Source organism: Pygoscelis adeliae, unplaced genomic scaffold, assembly GCF_000699105.1.
Source record: "Pygoscelis adeliae isolate BGI_AS28 unplaced genomic scaffold, ASM69910v1 Scaffold308, whole genome shotgun sequence".
NCBI lineage: Eukaryota > Metazoa > Chordata > Aves > Sphenisciformes > Spheniscidae > Pygoscelis > Pygoscelis adeliae.
In genome coordinates this window covers 1372186-1385352 of record NW_008825306.1, presented here as the reverse complement: position 1 = coordinate 1385352, position 13167 = coordinate 1372186, and positions in this window count along the sequence as shown.

Below are 13167 nucleotides of genomic sequence, written 5' to 3'. Positions count from 1 at the left end.
TCCCGCCTCCTCGCCGGCTGCGGCCCGGCCGACGCGTGCCTGGGAAGCTGCAGCAGGACTCGTTTACTGAGAAACACCGTTGTCTTTGGGCATGAAACATGCAATGCAGGTCTGCTTAGATCTGCTGAGAACCCATCGGTTGGCTTATATCAAACACATGAGCCACCCGGGTAAGAAGTAAATGGTTCTGGTCTGTGTTCCCGTAGCATTTATCACGAACCTGCCTTATGATCCCTCACAGCTGAGGGATCATAAGAGAGTATCACTTGTATAAAGGCATCCTGGGAAGAGGGTGCCAGCTTCAGTGTTCTACAGGAGCTGGGACAAGCCAGGGGGATGGCACTGGGAGACAGTCCAAGTGCTGCAAGGAAGGGTGACAACAGACGTCTTCTTCAACATATCGGCCTCTGAAAAGTTGTTCCAAGAGATGTCGTGTAAATTAACGCTGAAGTAAAAATGAAGGATTGTATTCAGACCAAAAGGGTGTCCGTAACAGCCTCTCACAGACTTTTTCCCCCCTGCCTGAGTGCAAGGTACACTAACGCAGGCACACTGTTCTTACAGTCATCACGACACAACTTGGGCAATCAGCAGGTCTGAAGAGCACCACCAAAGCAGGAACGTGGGGGCTGGAAGCGCTGGTGCCGACAACCACCTCATGGATCAACCTGCGTTTTAGCAAGGGTTCCTTTCTCCTGGCACTTCAGACACGGCTAATGAACCTCACTGCTCTTAGTGTTAAAAACACATGGACTTTCCTGCCCAAAAAGTTTGGGCAATTCATGCTCATCTGGTCTTGCACGATGTGACTTTTATCCCTGTCTGTTGTTGACATCAGTGATGTCATTTTTTTAACGGGGGAAACATTTCGTATCCTTTTGGACGTTGTCATGATGGATCTTTAAGTTCCTCTTATAAAATAGTATTTTAGTTTCCCTGATCACCTTGAGGCCTTCTTTGCGTATTCAAATTCCTGTTTCCTGATCTTCGAAAGCCAGGCTTGCATCTGATACTCCAGGTGGGGTCTCATCAGTACCAGGGGTTGTCTTCCCTATCTGAACTAGACATGCATCTCCTGGTGTCTCCAAGAATCACATCTGTCCGTCAAAGCCATGCGGTGGTCTTTAAGCATTTTGCCTTTTGCCTCCAGTTTTTCTTTCTGTCTCTCTTTGCCAGGGAATGACTCACCTTCACTTTATGGTGTCAATTTTGATAGCCCCTAGATGTAAGATATTGCATTTGCTCTGTGGAACTGCTGTAAAATCTCAAGGCCTGGTACATTATCCTCTATGATACCCAGATCCTCTTCTCTGCTGACAGTGCTTCCCCAGTTTTTGCCCTCGGCAGGTTAGTCAGTACCTTCCCCACAAAAAAAAAAAAATTACACCACCTGCATAACAGCACCAGAACAGCAGTCCTAAATTTGTAAAAACATTCCCACAGCACTGCAGCCGAGTTACGGCCACTAAGGGTCAGCAGAGCTTGTATTTTCCTGCAGTTTTGTGGTTTCTGGTCAACAATGTGAAGTCGGTACAGGCAGCAGGCCCTCTAGATGGCTGCATAACACAAACAGTATGCACGCAGGAGCAGTACTGCAGCTTCAAAACGGGAAGAGGTATAACAACTTAGAGCTTTTACATCAGGTTACACTGAAAAGGACATCTTTGTCATTAGTTCTGTGGTGACACCCAGGAGCCCATGTATGCTCTGTGACCAGGTGAGCAGCTACCCTTCCACAAAGGTCACTGCCAAGCCCATGGAACAGGAACACTGACAAACTCTGACAATGATCCTGGCTGGAAGACGTCACTGCCTGGACTTCTACATTAGATTATTTTCCCCCACCACCACCCTTATTCAAAGGATTTTATAAAGTAAAACGTGACAAGAATCTCAACGAATGACTTTGCAAGACTAGCTGTAAACTAAGCTGCTGAACATCACTGGCACGAACACCTACACATCAACACAGCCCTCACCATTTTAGATGGCATGAATAAAAAGCGAGTTCTGCTGCTGCTATAGTCACTGACAGGCAGTGGAGGAACCTGAGAGCAAAAACCCTAGAAAAACGGCAGCAGAAAGCCCCACTTCTCATTTGGTCAGCAAGGAGGTAAAGTTTTTTAAATGCCTCTTGCCCTGTGTCCCAGCAGCTGCACAGGCCTGGCAGCCTCTTCAAGGCATCTGCCTTTTGGGAAGAAAGTGGTGTGATGCTGTGTACATGTGCAGCAGGTTTCTCCAAGGCCAAAAAAAAGCAATCCACCTTGGGCAGAATGATGATTTGTGATGGTAGAGGTGTTTCTCTGGGACAAATTCAGAGCACCACTTCTGCTTGAAGGTTTGCACCACTCTTACTCACCACCAGAATAGCTACAGAGTGCAGAGGCAACAACCTGCCAAAGAGGTCCAGTCCATCTTCACTACTGGGAGCCAGCAGGAAGGCATCCAGTCCCCACCATGGCCTTGATGAACAGTGGAGGGTGCAGTGCAGATTGGTTCAAGCATCACTAGAAGGGAGTCCATCTCTAGCAGATGTTCATGTCCCCTTTTTTTATTTCTATCTCTTCTGAAGCTGGTATGGCACCTGAGTTGGAAGTGTTGGGTTTTGACTGTAAAGTTCAAATGCCGTCCAGTGAGTCTCCCTTTCTTATGTGATCAGCTATAGATGTGATCATCAGAAACTTAAGCAAACAATTCCAGAATCAAGGAGGACAGAGGTAGCAGGAGGCCTTTTAAAAGGGCCCTTAGTACTGCCTTTCTGTGCAAATTCTTCTGAGGTGAGCTTGTTACAGAACTTTTCATTTCTAGGGCCTCGTCATGGCCACAGGGACAAGGCAGGGTGGGGGTGCAAAAGGCAATGAGGTGGGCAACTGAACCATTTTGCAGCTGGGAAAGTAAACCGAAGCTCACGTTTTTGAGGAAACCCTTTTTTTTCAACTTGTTATTTGTTTTGTATGCGGTTAAGAGGTCAAAATGAGTATTTATGAATCCAGCAGTAGAGTTCTCAGGCAGGCTAAAGCATAGGGCTTCTCACTGCTTTTCTGAATATAAAGTCCCCCTGGGAATTACAAGCAGTGCCCTAGAGCTTTCCCTCACAGGTTGATATCTCACAGCATTGAACCAAGCCTCTTGTTTTCATTCACCCTCTGGAAATCACACAGTAATGCCCCCTGCGTGCAACATCTGAATGACGGGACATGATCAGCACCCGCTCAGAGTCTGCAGATTAGAAGTTCAGCAGCAGACAGGAGGAGGAACCGTGTATATTTAGAAGAAATCACAAGAATGACAAGAAATCTCCACGTAGCAAAACAGCAGTATTAAAATGGAGAGAGTCAGAAATATAAAAGGTGTGGTATTTACGAAGAGAGCCAAGTGAGTCTTCCAATAGCCAAGTTAAATATGACACAACTGAGGTTAACGCGAACCCTCCCTCCGGAGATCTCAGGCACGGAGCTATGGACTCTAGGGAGACAACGTGCAAGTTTGCCCTTTTCGCCTTGTTTGGCTTGGCTTAATGAAAAGCGAACATTACACTAAGTTGGTCAGCGTTGCAGACAGCCCAATTTTACAGGTTCCTCTCTTCTCTGACCCCCAACCCTGAAACTGGCTCTTTGTGAAGTGCCAAGCATTTTTTTCCCCCATCACCTTTAGCCGTATCTATGTAGACATTGTTTATAAAGAGACCCTTGCAATCGCAAAGTCAGTATTTCTGTGCATGCAGATATAATAATTTTCCTGGCTTCCTTTCAGTGAATCCCTTGCATCTTTGAGAACTTGTTTCATGCTCTGAGGCTGGAAAATTACCATCATGCTTCTGACGGGGGATTCATAAAATTACTTTTGTAAAAAATACAGTAAATTAATACAATATTGTAACTAAGCAGCTCACTGTTGGATTCATGCTGAACATCTCAGAGGCTTCCTCGGCAATACACTACCTGCTTTGCTTAACTAAAGCCCTGAAAACCATGGCTCCTGGTCAGAGCCTTTTAATGGATTTCTTCACTGATTACCCATTCTTCCCTCCAATGAAATCAGTATTGTAAGCAAAGTCATACAGCCTTGCTCTCACTGTGGATGTAGAATCCACTTGTGTACGGTTACCGTAGCTGGGGTGAGGTTCAACTGTGCTACCTTGATCATGTCTGAGTCTTAGTTAATCATGCCTGAGTCTTAGGTTCCGAGTAGTCAGCTATTAAACACAGTTTTTTTTTCTTTTTCCCACAATACTCCTTACAAGTTGTCTAGCTTTAAGTGTGAAATGATGGGAGTTAAGGGGATGGTGAGTCAACTCCTACATACCTTAGCCATTATATTGAAATCTCCCATGATTCCTAGCGAGGAAGTGGATAATCCACTACTGGAGTATTTAAACACCTCAGTATTTCAGTCTCTCAGTCATCCTTGGGCAGAACGGATGGTCCAGTCCAAATATGGGAGAAAGGATTCTTCAAAAAAATCCCTACTTCAGGTACTACTTTTCTTACCATTTTTAAGTAATAGTGGAATGAAATTCAGAAAAAAGGCCAGATCACAGCCAGTTTATTCAATTACAATTTACATTATTACAAACGATGGCAAGACTCCCACCTGACCTCCAACAGGGCAAGTAGCTGACAAAATGTAAGTGATCCAAAAGGTGTTTAAAATTTAGTTACACTGAGGTTGTAGATCAGATGCCAATCTCATTCTATTATACCACATTATACACATCTTTTTCAGTGGCGTAAGAAATTACTCCTGTCTGTGCACATGTATATTTAATCCATAGCTATATTCCTGAAAACATTGCCTTTTTAATCAGTTCAGTGAATGGAATAAATGTAGCAAAAAAAATACATCTCAGATTACTATATGATAATTGACAAAAAACATTCAGACAGAAGGGCCTCTTTCACTGCCTACTGAGCAAATTTTCTAAACTCTCCGTCTCTTCACATTGCTTCACTATATGAGCAGCCAGTAAAGGATCATTTCAGCTACCACAACCACCTATATTTTACTGATTTATCCCTTACTTCCTATTATTTGCCATATCCTTGTGAAAGAGTGGGAATACATTCCAGGTTGATTATTTCTATTTGGCAGAATATTTTTCTTTTGTCTTTTTATGGTCTGTGAAACTAAGAGGACCCAGTGGAGCTGACTGTTCACAACATCCCAAATGGAGCCGATACAGCCCTGTCGAGTAGCCAGCTGTTCAGACAGAACCGGCAGAGGACTCGGAAACTTCTCCCTCATTAGCAATCAGGCAAAGATACAGACCTCAGTCTTTTATGTCATCTTTCTGGTAGAAGTATTTTTTCTTACAAACATTTATAAGTAGATTGGATACATTCTGATATCTTTTATGAATGGATTTTACTACACCTTAGTTTCACGAGCAATGGCAATATTTTCCTTATTATTCAGGCTGCCCTCTCTTCAGGGACTGGCTTTTTGTTCCATGAGTGTGTGGGGCCTAGTCAATGATGCCTTAATTGCCAGTTGTTCCTTCTAAGCTCTACCACAATACAGATTAAAAATTCACTGAATACTCAAGTCAATGCAATTATATTCATGGCCACAGGCATGCATGCTCCTTGGCTACCTGGTGCATTTGTGGCCTTATGGCTGCAGGGCCCCGTTCCCTTTACACATATGCATACTGAGATCAGTGTGCACCTGCCTCCACATCGTGTTGTAAATAAAAAGCTTATAGCTGGTTTCCTACCTGAGTACATGGATGACATCTTAAGAACTAAGGTAACATTATACTACTGGTCAGGGGGAGCCTTCCTCTAAGGATAGTTCAGAAAACAAATGCTTTTGTATGTTTCATCTGAGAAACTTTCTTGCTTTATGCATTGACTTCCCCCTAATTTGTCTCCATTTTATGTTTCACCTTTCCATGAAGAGAGGGTAGTACTCCAGGATGGGCTTCCAAGTAATAAAAAGACTGACTTTAAGATGCAGACATCTTCTATTTTGCTTCTGTGTTTATGTAACAGGCCATAAATGTATATAAATGATAAGAAGTGCTCTGTCATACTTGAAGCATTTTTTAGATTGTTCTTGAGAGTATGCCTTTCAATAGGAAAAAGAATTCAAAAGCTCTCTTGGTGCCTGTGCAAAATGCCAGCAACATCTCACCCTTTGCGGATAATCTCTTCATGTAATGGTGCTAAAATATCAGCAAAAATGACATTTAACTCATAAATATGTACAGCTATTTGAAACGCCAAAATTTTGCTCTGCGACTAGTACAAATGAATTGAGTAACATTGTGTACAATAAAAAAGTGGGTCATTGCCAACTGCAACATGATTTGCAAATACATCAAACTGCTGCCTCAGGACAAGGTGCTGCTTTCGGTGCACAATGTCTTCATTGACTAATGTAGATCTGGAATAGGTTTCAAACCTCACATCTGCCATGAACTGCCGTAGTCTTCCTGCCTTATTTAGTCCGAGTTGGTAGCTTTTTACTGGAAAACGAGAAGAGGATTCACCTCTTTAAAACAGCACCTTGACATGGAAAATGAACTGAGTAAGGACCAGCCCATCCAAACGATGCAAGCCCTACAAGACAGATCATTCTCTAGGCTGCCTGGAGGAGACAACTGAGAGTCATCATCTCCGGACAGTGGTTTACACAGTTGAGTCAATGGCGATTTAGTGCAAAATACAAAGACAATGGTATGGGAGACCAAAAACCAGAAAAATCCTTTCCCTCATGAGTGTCCCAGAAACTAGGTACAGCACCACACTTACACTTTTTTCTCTTTTTGGCCCCAGGTATCCTGCATTCTTTTTTTGTCAGGTGATAGCCCTTCCATGGAAAAGCGGAGAGCTCTCTTTCCCCACCACATTGTTTTTCATGAGCTCGCTTCGGTTGTGGAGACAGGTGGAAACTCTGAGGCTGAAGAGAATACAAGATCTGTCACTCTCACATCCTGAGGTTTGCTCTGAGCTTTAGGTTGCGCCAAAGGGGCCTAACCACTTGTATTTTAAATAGAAAGTGGTGATGGCTGCCCTGAGGGTGTGGAGAGCGGGACCTGCTCTGGCTGCTGAGGCCAGCGTACTTCTAGCAGCCCTTGGCGAGCACAGAGGGACTGTCACCGAACTCAGAGACGCCCTACAAGTTTTCACAGCACTCCCTGGGACACAGGGAGTCTGCACAAGAAATACAGCAGAGCTCCAAGTGCCTGAAGATATTTTGGGTCAAACAGGGAAACGTTAGAGCATTTCAGCACCGCTGGCATTAAGTGGTTTTAAGTGGCAGTGTTCAGTTAGGTACCTCCAGTTTACCCAATTTCTGTTTTAGATGCCGGTCCTTCTTTGGAATTAGCCCGTCATTCACCTGGCTGTTCACAGCCTTTTCTCCAGAAGGGAGTTTCTAGAGGAAGGGTCAGACAATAGGCCTGGCTCAACTAGCCTCATCATTCAGAGTTGCAGCCCATACAGAGAGAACAAGGCTAAAAAATAAAGGTCTACCTCTCCACTCATGGTTGAAATTACTTTTTGTTTTAAAGTGTGGTCTTTGAGAAAACTCTGCCTTCGAACGCCATTTTTTGCTACCCACATGGTCTGCTTTGTTCTGCTGCAGACTTGCTGCCACCTGATCTATGGCTACTTTGCAACACAAAAGAAAGACGCTTGAGCTGCAGGACTGCTGCTGACCTACACTCAGAGAGGCAACGGCATGCCCAGTACACTCTCCACTGAGTTGTCAGCTTGTTTTCATCTGAAACACTCTGTGGACATTTTGAGTAAAATATTCTGAACAACATCTCTCTTCACCATTTCTATTGCAACATTCTTACCACAAGGAAACAGTGGGGTGCATTTTTGGTTTCCACTTTCTATAGCTTTTTCTGAAGAAATGCTCTAAAAACACAGTTGTAGGTCCTGCGGTATGACTTAAGCATTTAATCTGTCCCGATTACTTTAAAACAGAGTGCAGGACACCATTCTTATGAACAGTTTGTATTAAATATCACACTTAAAATGCACTTTTTATCATCAAAGTGTTTTCCAAGCATTAATTTTTCAACATCCTATAAAACTACTCGGCAAAACAAAGATAGTATCACCATTTTACAGCTAAAGAAACTGAGGTGAAGAGATCAAGTGATTTACCCAAAGCCTTGAAGAGAAGCATCGTCAGAGCCAGGACTGGGAGTTTCGGGTTTCGTCCTGTGCTCAGAACAATACTTCATGCTTCCCCTCTAAAGACTAACTATTGCCAATAATAGTCTGACTTTATCATCCGTCAGGGCATGCTGCAAGGCGCATTTGCTTTCCTGAACCGAGAGAAGCTGGGAGAATGGCTCTGGTAAGAAAGCCAACAAGCCTTCAGCTACTGGGTTATTAATGCCTGGGCGATGCCTGCTCTTGGAGTAGTATATTCGCATAATTGTGTTTTAAGAACATGCTGGGAAGTGCTTTGAGAAAGTGTTCCTTTTTAACTAATGAATGTTTACAGGGAATAAATATGTTAAAATAATGCATCAGTATTCTTCACATCAATAGCTACTCTCATTTATGTCCATTTTCTGAAACGGGGGGAATCAACAGAAAAGAGGCAGATGAAACAACTGTAAGTATGATATATACCTTCTTGAAGGGCATAAATGAAGAAATTGCTAAGTTATTATAGCTTGAAAGCAAGTAATGTTGTTTTATATTTTCTGAAGAGGGGAGAAAATAGGTAGAGAAGTATGATATTATGGTAAAACCTGCTTCGGGAGGGTACTTATGTTCCCCTTCTGAGATGCCTGCTATCTGTGATTCCTCAAAACATTATTGTAAAGATGAAAAACATTCACTATAGCCTCAGAAGACTTTAAAAATTTGCACAATGTTTCAAGAGAATAAATGTGACCTATTAGCGAAGAATACTTTTCAACAGTAATTTTCAACAAATTGGTTTGTTTTCCACTACTGTATAACATCAGCGTCTTTTCTTTTTCATTAGAACTAGTCAATTTTTGAGGCTCTGAGTGGAAAAAAAAAACAAAGAAAGAAGAACATAATTGTTAAAAGCAGCTTAAGTGCACACAGCACAAATTTTGATCATTTTCTACTCTGTTACCATTTTTATTCTTGGTATTGCTCTTTCTGTGGAACAAACCAGCAAAATCTTGTTTATTACTAATATCTTTTTCTAGCGTCCTCTGAATCCCAGCTGTTTAGTCACAAACTGTGCAGGAGCAAGTGTCCATTTCCAAATGACCTTTTTTGATTCCCATTCAAAAATCTGCAGTTACCTAAACCTCGCCTGCTTGACAGTGCACACACCCACACAAACAGGACATTGTTCTCTATTCATCGTGTTTGAAAACCATGTCTGAACTTGTGAGTTTAAAAAAAAACCAAACATGTGGACTTAGCTGTAGGACACATATTTCTTTGGTATGGCCCGCAGCATATTTTTTGTTAACAGCACACAGAAGAGGTGCAGTGTAGTTTTAAAAATTAGGACAGGATAATTTCACTTTCCCAGGGCAATGCAGTTCTTTTCTAACATTGTTTTAGGAGTTGGCTGACAGCATGTATTGGCCGTGTAGCGATTCAAGTGTCTGAATCAGAGAATCTCAAAGTGCCAGAGTCTCTAATACCTTACTTACACTAGGTAGTAGCTGTATTAGAAAATTAGATTGAGAGTAAGTCAGCATGAAAAAGGATGTAGATCAAAAGGGAAAGCAATGATTCCAGTTTTGATGGATAACACTAGCTATAACACAAAACAACTCACAGAGGGGACAGCAGCAGTCCATGGATCCAGACCTGGTACCCACAGAGACAAACTCTGAGGCCGGGAGTAGAACGAGCTACTGAGGAGTCCTGCAGCTGAGGAAGAGCAGATAGCAGGGGCCAGCAGCAGCGGGGAAGAGAAGCATGTTTAAAACATTGACATGTTGTTCAGGGGACTTTGGTCAAACTGGTACAAGCACAATTTAGTCTTACAGCTGCCCTCATGTAACTGGTATAAGCCTACAAGCACAGTACCACCAAAATTGGAGATTATCTTCTCTGGGACATTTTCTGCCCCTCAGTAACACTTTGGCAGGCAAACAGGCCTGGAGAAGTACATAACCATTCCCTACTTCAGACTACACTTCTCCAGATTAATTGCTTCCCAGCTAAGACAAGTATGAGAGGGAAGGTTTTTTTTTCCACATGTTTGGGTAGGAACATCATACAGGTCCAAATTACACTGTTCCATATATATATATAAAAATAGATCTGCTAAGGGCGGAGATGCTTTTCTTCATTTGGACAGACACACCTTAACTAAGGAAAAGGTATTTCTTCACCTGGCAGCCAAGAGGTGTGTTTCATCAGGCACACTTATATGATGGGCTTCCAGGAATGATGAAATTACTCTTTGAGAGAAAAAGTCCAGGTTCATAACAGTCCACAGGAGCCTCATTTGACCATGTCTACCTTCTTAAGGGAGTTCACTTTTGAATTGGCATAGTACCAGAACAATTTGATTTTGAAGGTGTAAATTGCTCTCTGTCCTCTATAAAAGGTAACTCTCATTCACCCAGCAGTCCGTTCTCCCGTGGATATCAACACACACTGCTCTCACAGGGAAATCGGAACTGTGCGTACATGACTACCGAGGAGAGCATTCCCATTCAGTTTCACCCCGACACACACACTGTACCCAAAACATCTGGTCCTACTGCAAAGAATGAAAGCAAAAGCCTTGTGTGGCTACTAGGGACCCTTTAGTCTCCAGGTCAGAAAATCATTCAAATCAATGGAACTTGAGAGCATGCTCAAGTAGTTTGCTGAATACGACTGATTTGCTCAATTGAGACTTCTGTCTTTGAGGAAAGAGTCAAAGCTACCAGCCCAGCTCTCCCAGGCAGCCTTACAATAACAAAACACAGAGTGTGTTCATTAAGTAAGAACATGAAAATACCACCAGGTGAGTAAGCAGATTGCAGTTTCAATAGTGTTTTCATCACAAACATTGTGAATTTTTTTTAATTATTATGAAAAGCTCTTTGACAGTGTAATTTTAAGTAAATCATTCTGTACAAAGCTTTTTTATTTATTCTTTATGATTTCCATCATCGGATATTAGCCTCTTCAAAGGAAGAGCAACTTGTCAGAAAAAAATGCCCGTTTCAGAATTTAATGAGAACATTTATTCTTTCTTTTCTCTGAAGAGGATTATAATGTGATGGGTGAAATACAGAGAATAATTAGTCCCATTGGAGAGTAAACTCCAAACAATATTTTCTCTTTTCACAATCTGAACTGGGTAAGCAGGATTTGGTTTTGGTTCACCAACGAAGGAAATTATTAATTAACTCTAATTGCAAAATCTGTATCCTGGTAGATATGCAAACCTTAAAACACCCAGCTTGGCTTTCAGATCCTCCAATCTGCTTCTAAGAAATAGATTATAAAAATCCTCCTTTCACTATTGGGTTCTGGATATCATTGTTATTTTATAGCCAAAACATTCAGGGCTCAAACCAGCTGTACAGCTGGATAGGCAAGTTACTCCCTCCGTATGTGAAATGTCACTTGATTAGTCTGCAAAAGGCTTTTTAGCACACACGAATTCAGATGCTCAGCTGGTATAAACCTGCACAGCACTACAGACATGAACTAGCTAACACTTTTGTCCTTTAATCTCAGAATCCCTAAATTAGACATAACACAGCCAAGGGATCACAACAGACCAAGGATGAAAAAAAAGACACCGTTACAACAATGAAAAAAGCAGAAGAGAGGCTCCTCACACTGTTTGTTTCAGTATGTTTTTGGTTTTCATTAAGAGCAAATCCTTTAAAGTGCTGAGGGGACTTTTTTCAGGGCACAATCTGTGGGAACGGGTGGAGCTGTTCAGAAGAAGGGACAGAGCGAAGACCAGCGCTAAGGTGGTCAAGCATCACTGGCACCACGGGCACGAGAAGAAGATGCGGTTGGCATCAGCGTAAAATGAATCGGTGAGGGCTAGAAAACCAACTGATCAGCTCTGCAAGGGAACTGATCTCCATATCAGGGCTCTCACGTTATCTCAGCTTACAACTACATTTGGCCAAAGTTTATGCTGGTCTTTGAGGCCTCTGGTAAGTCATCTAGTGTAATCAAGTGGGATTTCAGATACGCTCTCCCACTATTCACCATACTGATGAGGCTAACGTGACACAAGCAGCACACAGACACAGATACCTGTGACACTATCCAGAGCCCTTCCACGCAGGCCTTTGGGAAAGGGGTGGGGAAACTACACAGGGATTTCTGAGTCTCGTTGTCCTGATTCACAGTCCAGGACTCAGTGCCAGACTTCCAGACTTGTCTGGCTCCCAAAGAAGCCTCTGTCATCCTTGGTATATGTTGAAGTAATCTATAAGGAAATGCAGTAATAGATTTTTTTCAGAGTGGGTATTAATGTGGAAAAATATCTGGGTAGGGCATTAGTCCCCTGGGAAATTACGTTCCTGACATTATATTCCTGAGATGATCCCATTTTGTTATCAGACTTTGGGCCCTTTGCCTTAAGCCTGTGGAGGCTGGTTACAGCATGAGAAAAGATGACTTATGTCTCACCCCCCACCCCAAAAATCAGAACACAAACAACTTTCTACTCCCAGTTCTAAAGGACAGGGGGCTGGGAAAGTGAGTGAGTTTTAAGATAGCTGCTCATTTCCCTCTGTGACTGGAAACTAATTGCTGCAACCACAGAATACAAAATGAAAGGGAAGCAAGACATAAATATGCAGGCAGTAACAGTCCTGGCTGCTAGATTAACAGAATTATATTATCTGTCTGTGAGACCATGCTGAAAACTTGCTGTATTCCAAATCATACTCTTTTTTATGATGGGTTGAGGCAGCATCTTACTTTAGTTTTTCACCACAAACGTCAAAAAATAAATTATTTAAACCAGACACATGATATTTGTGCACATTTTAGGGCAGCTCCGATTTAGCAGATGCCTTGTATTAATAATATACAGTTGTGACAGGAAATGTGGTTTAGGTTCCTGGAAAAACATAAAAGCTAATTCCATTACTCCGTTTCATGGTGCTTTTCCTCAAATGCTAAACTGGTTTTGATTATACTGAAACCTTATAGTGAGAAAACTTTGTCAAGAGCATTAACTTATCGGTGCTTATCCTCCTTCTTACACGTCTCCTCCTGCTGACCTACA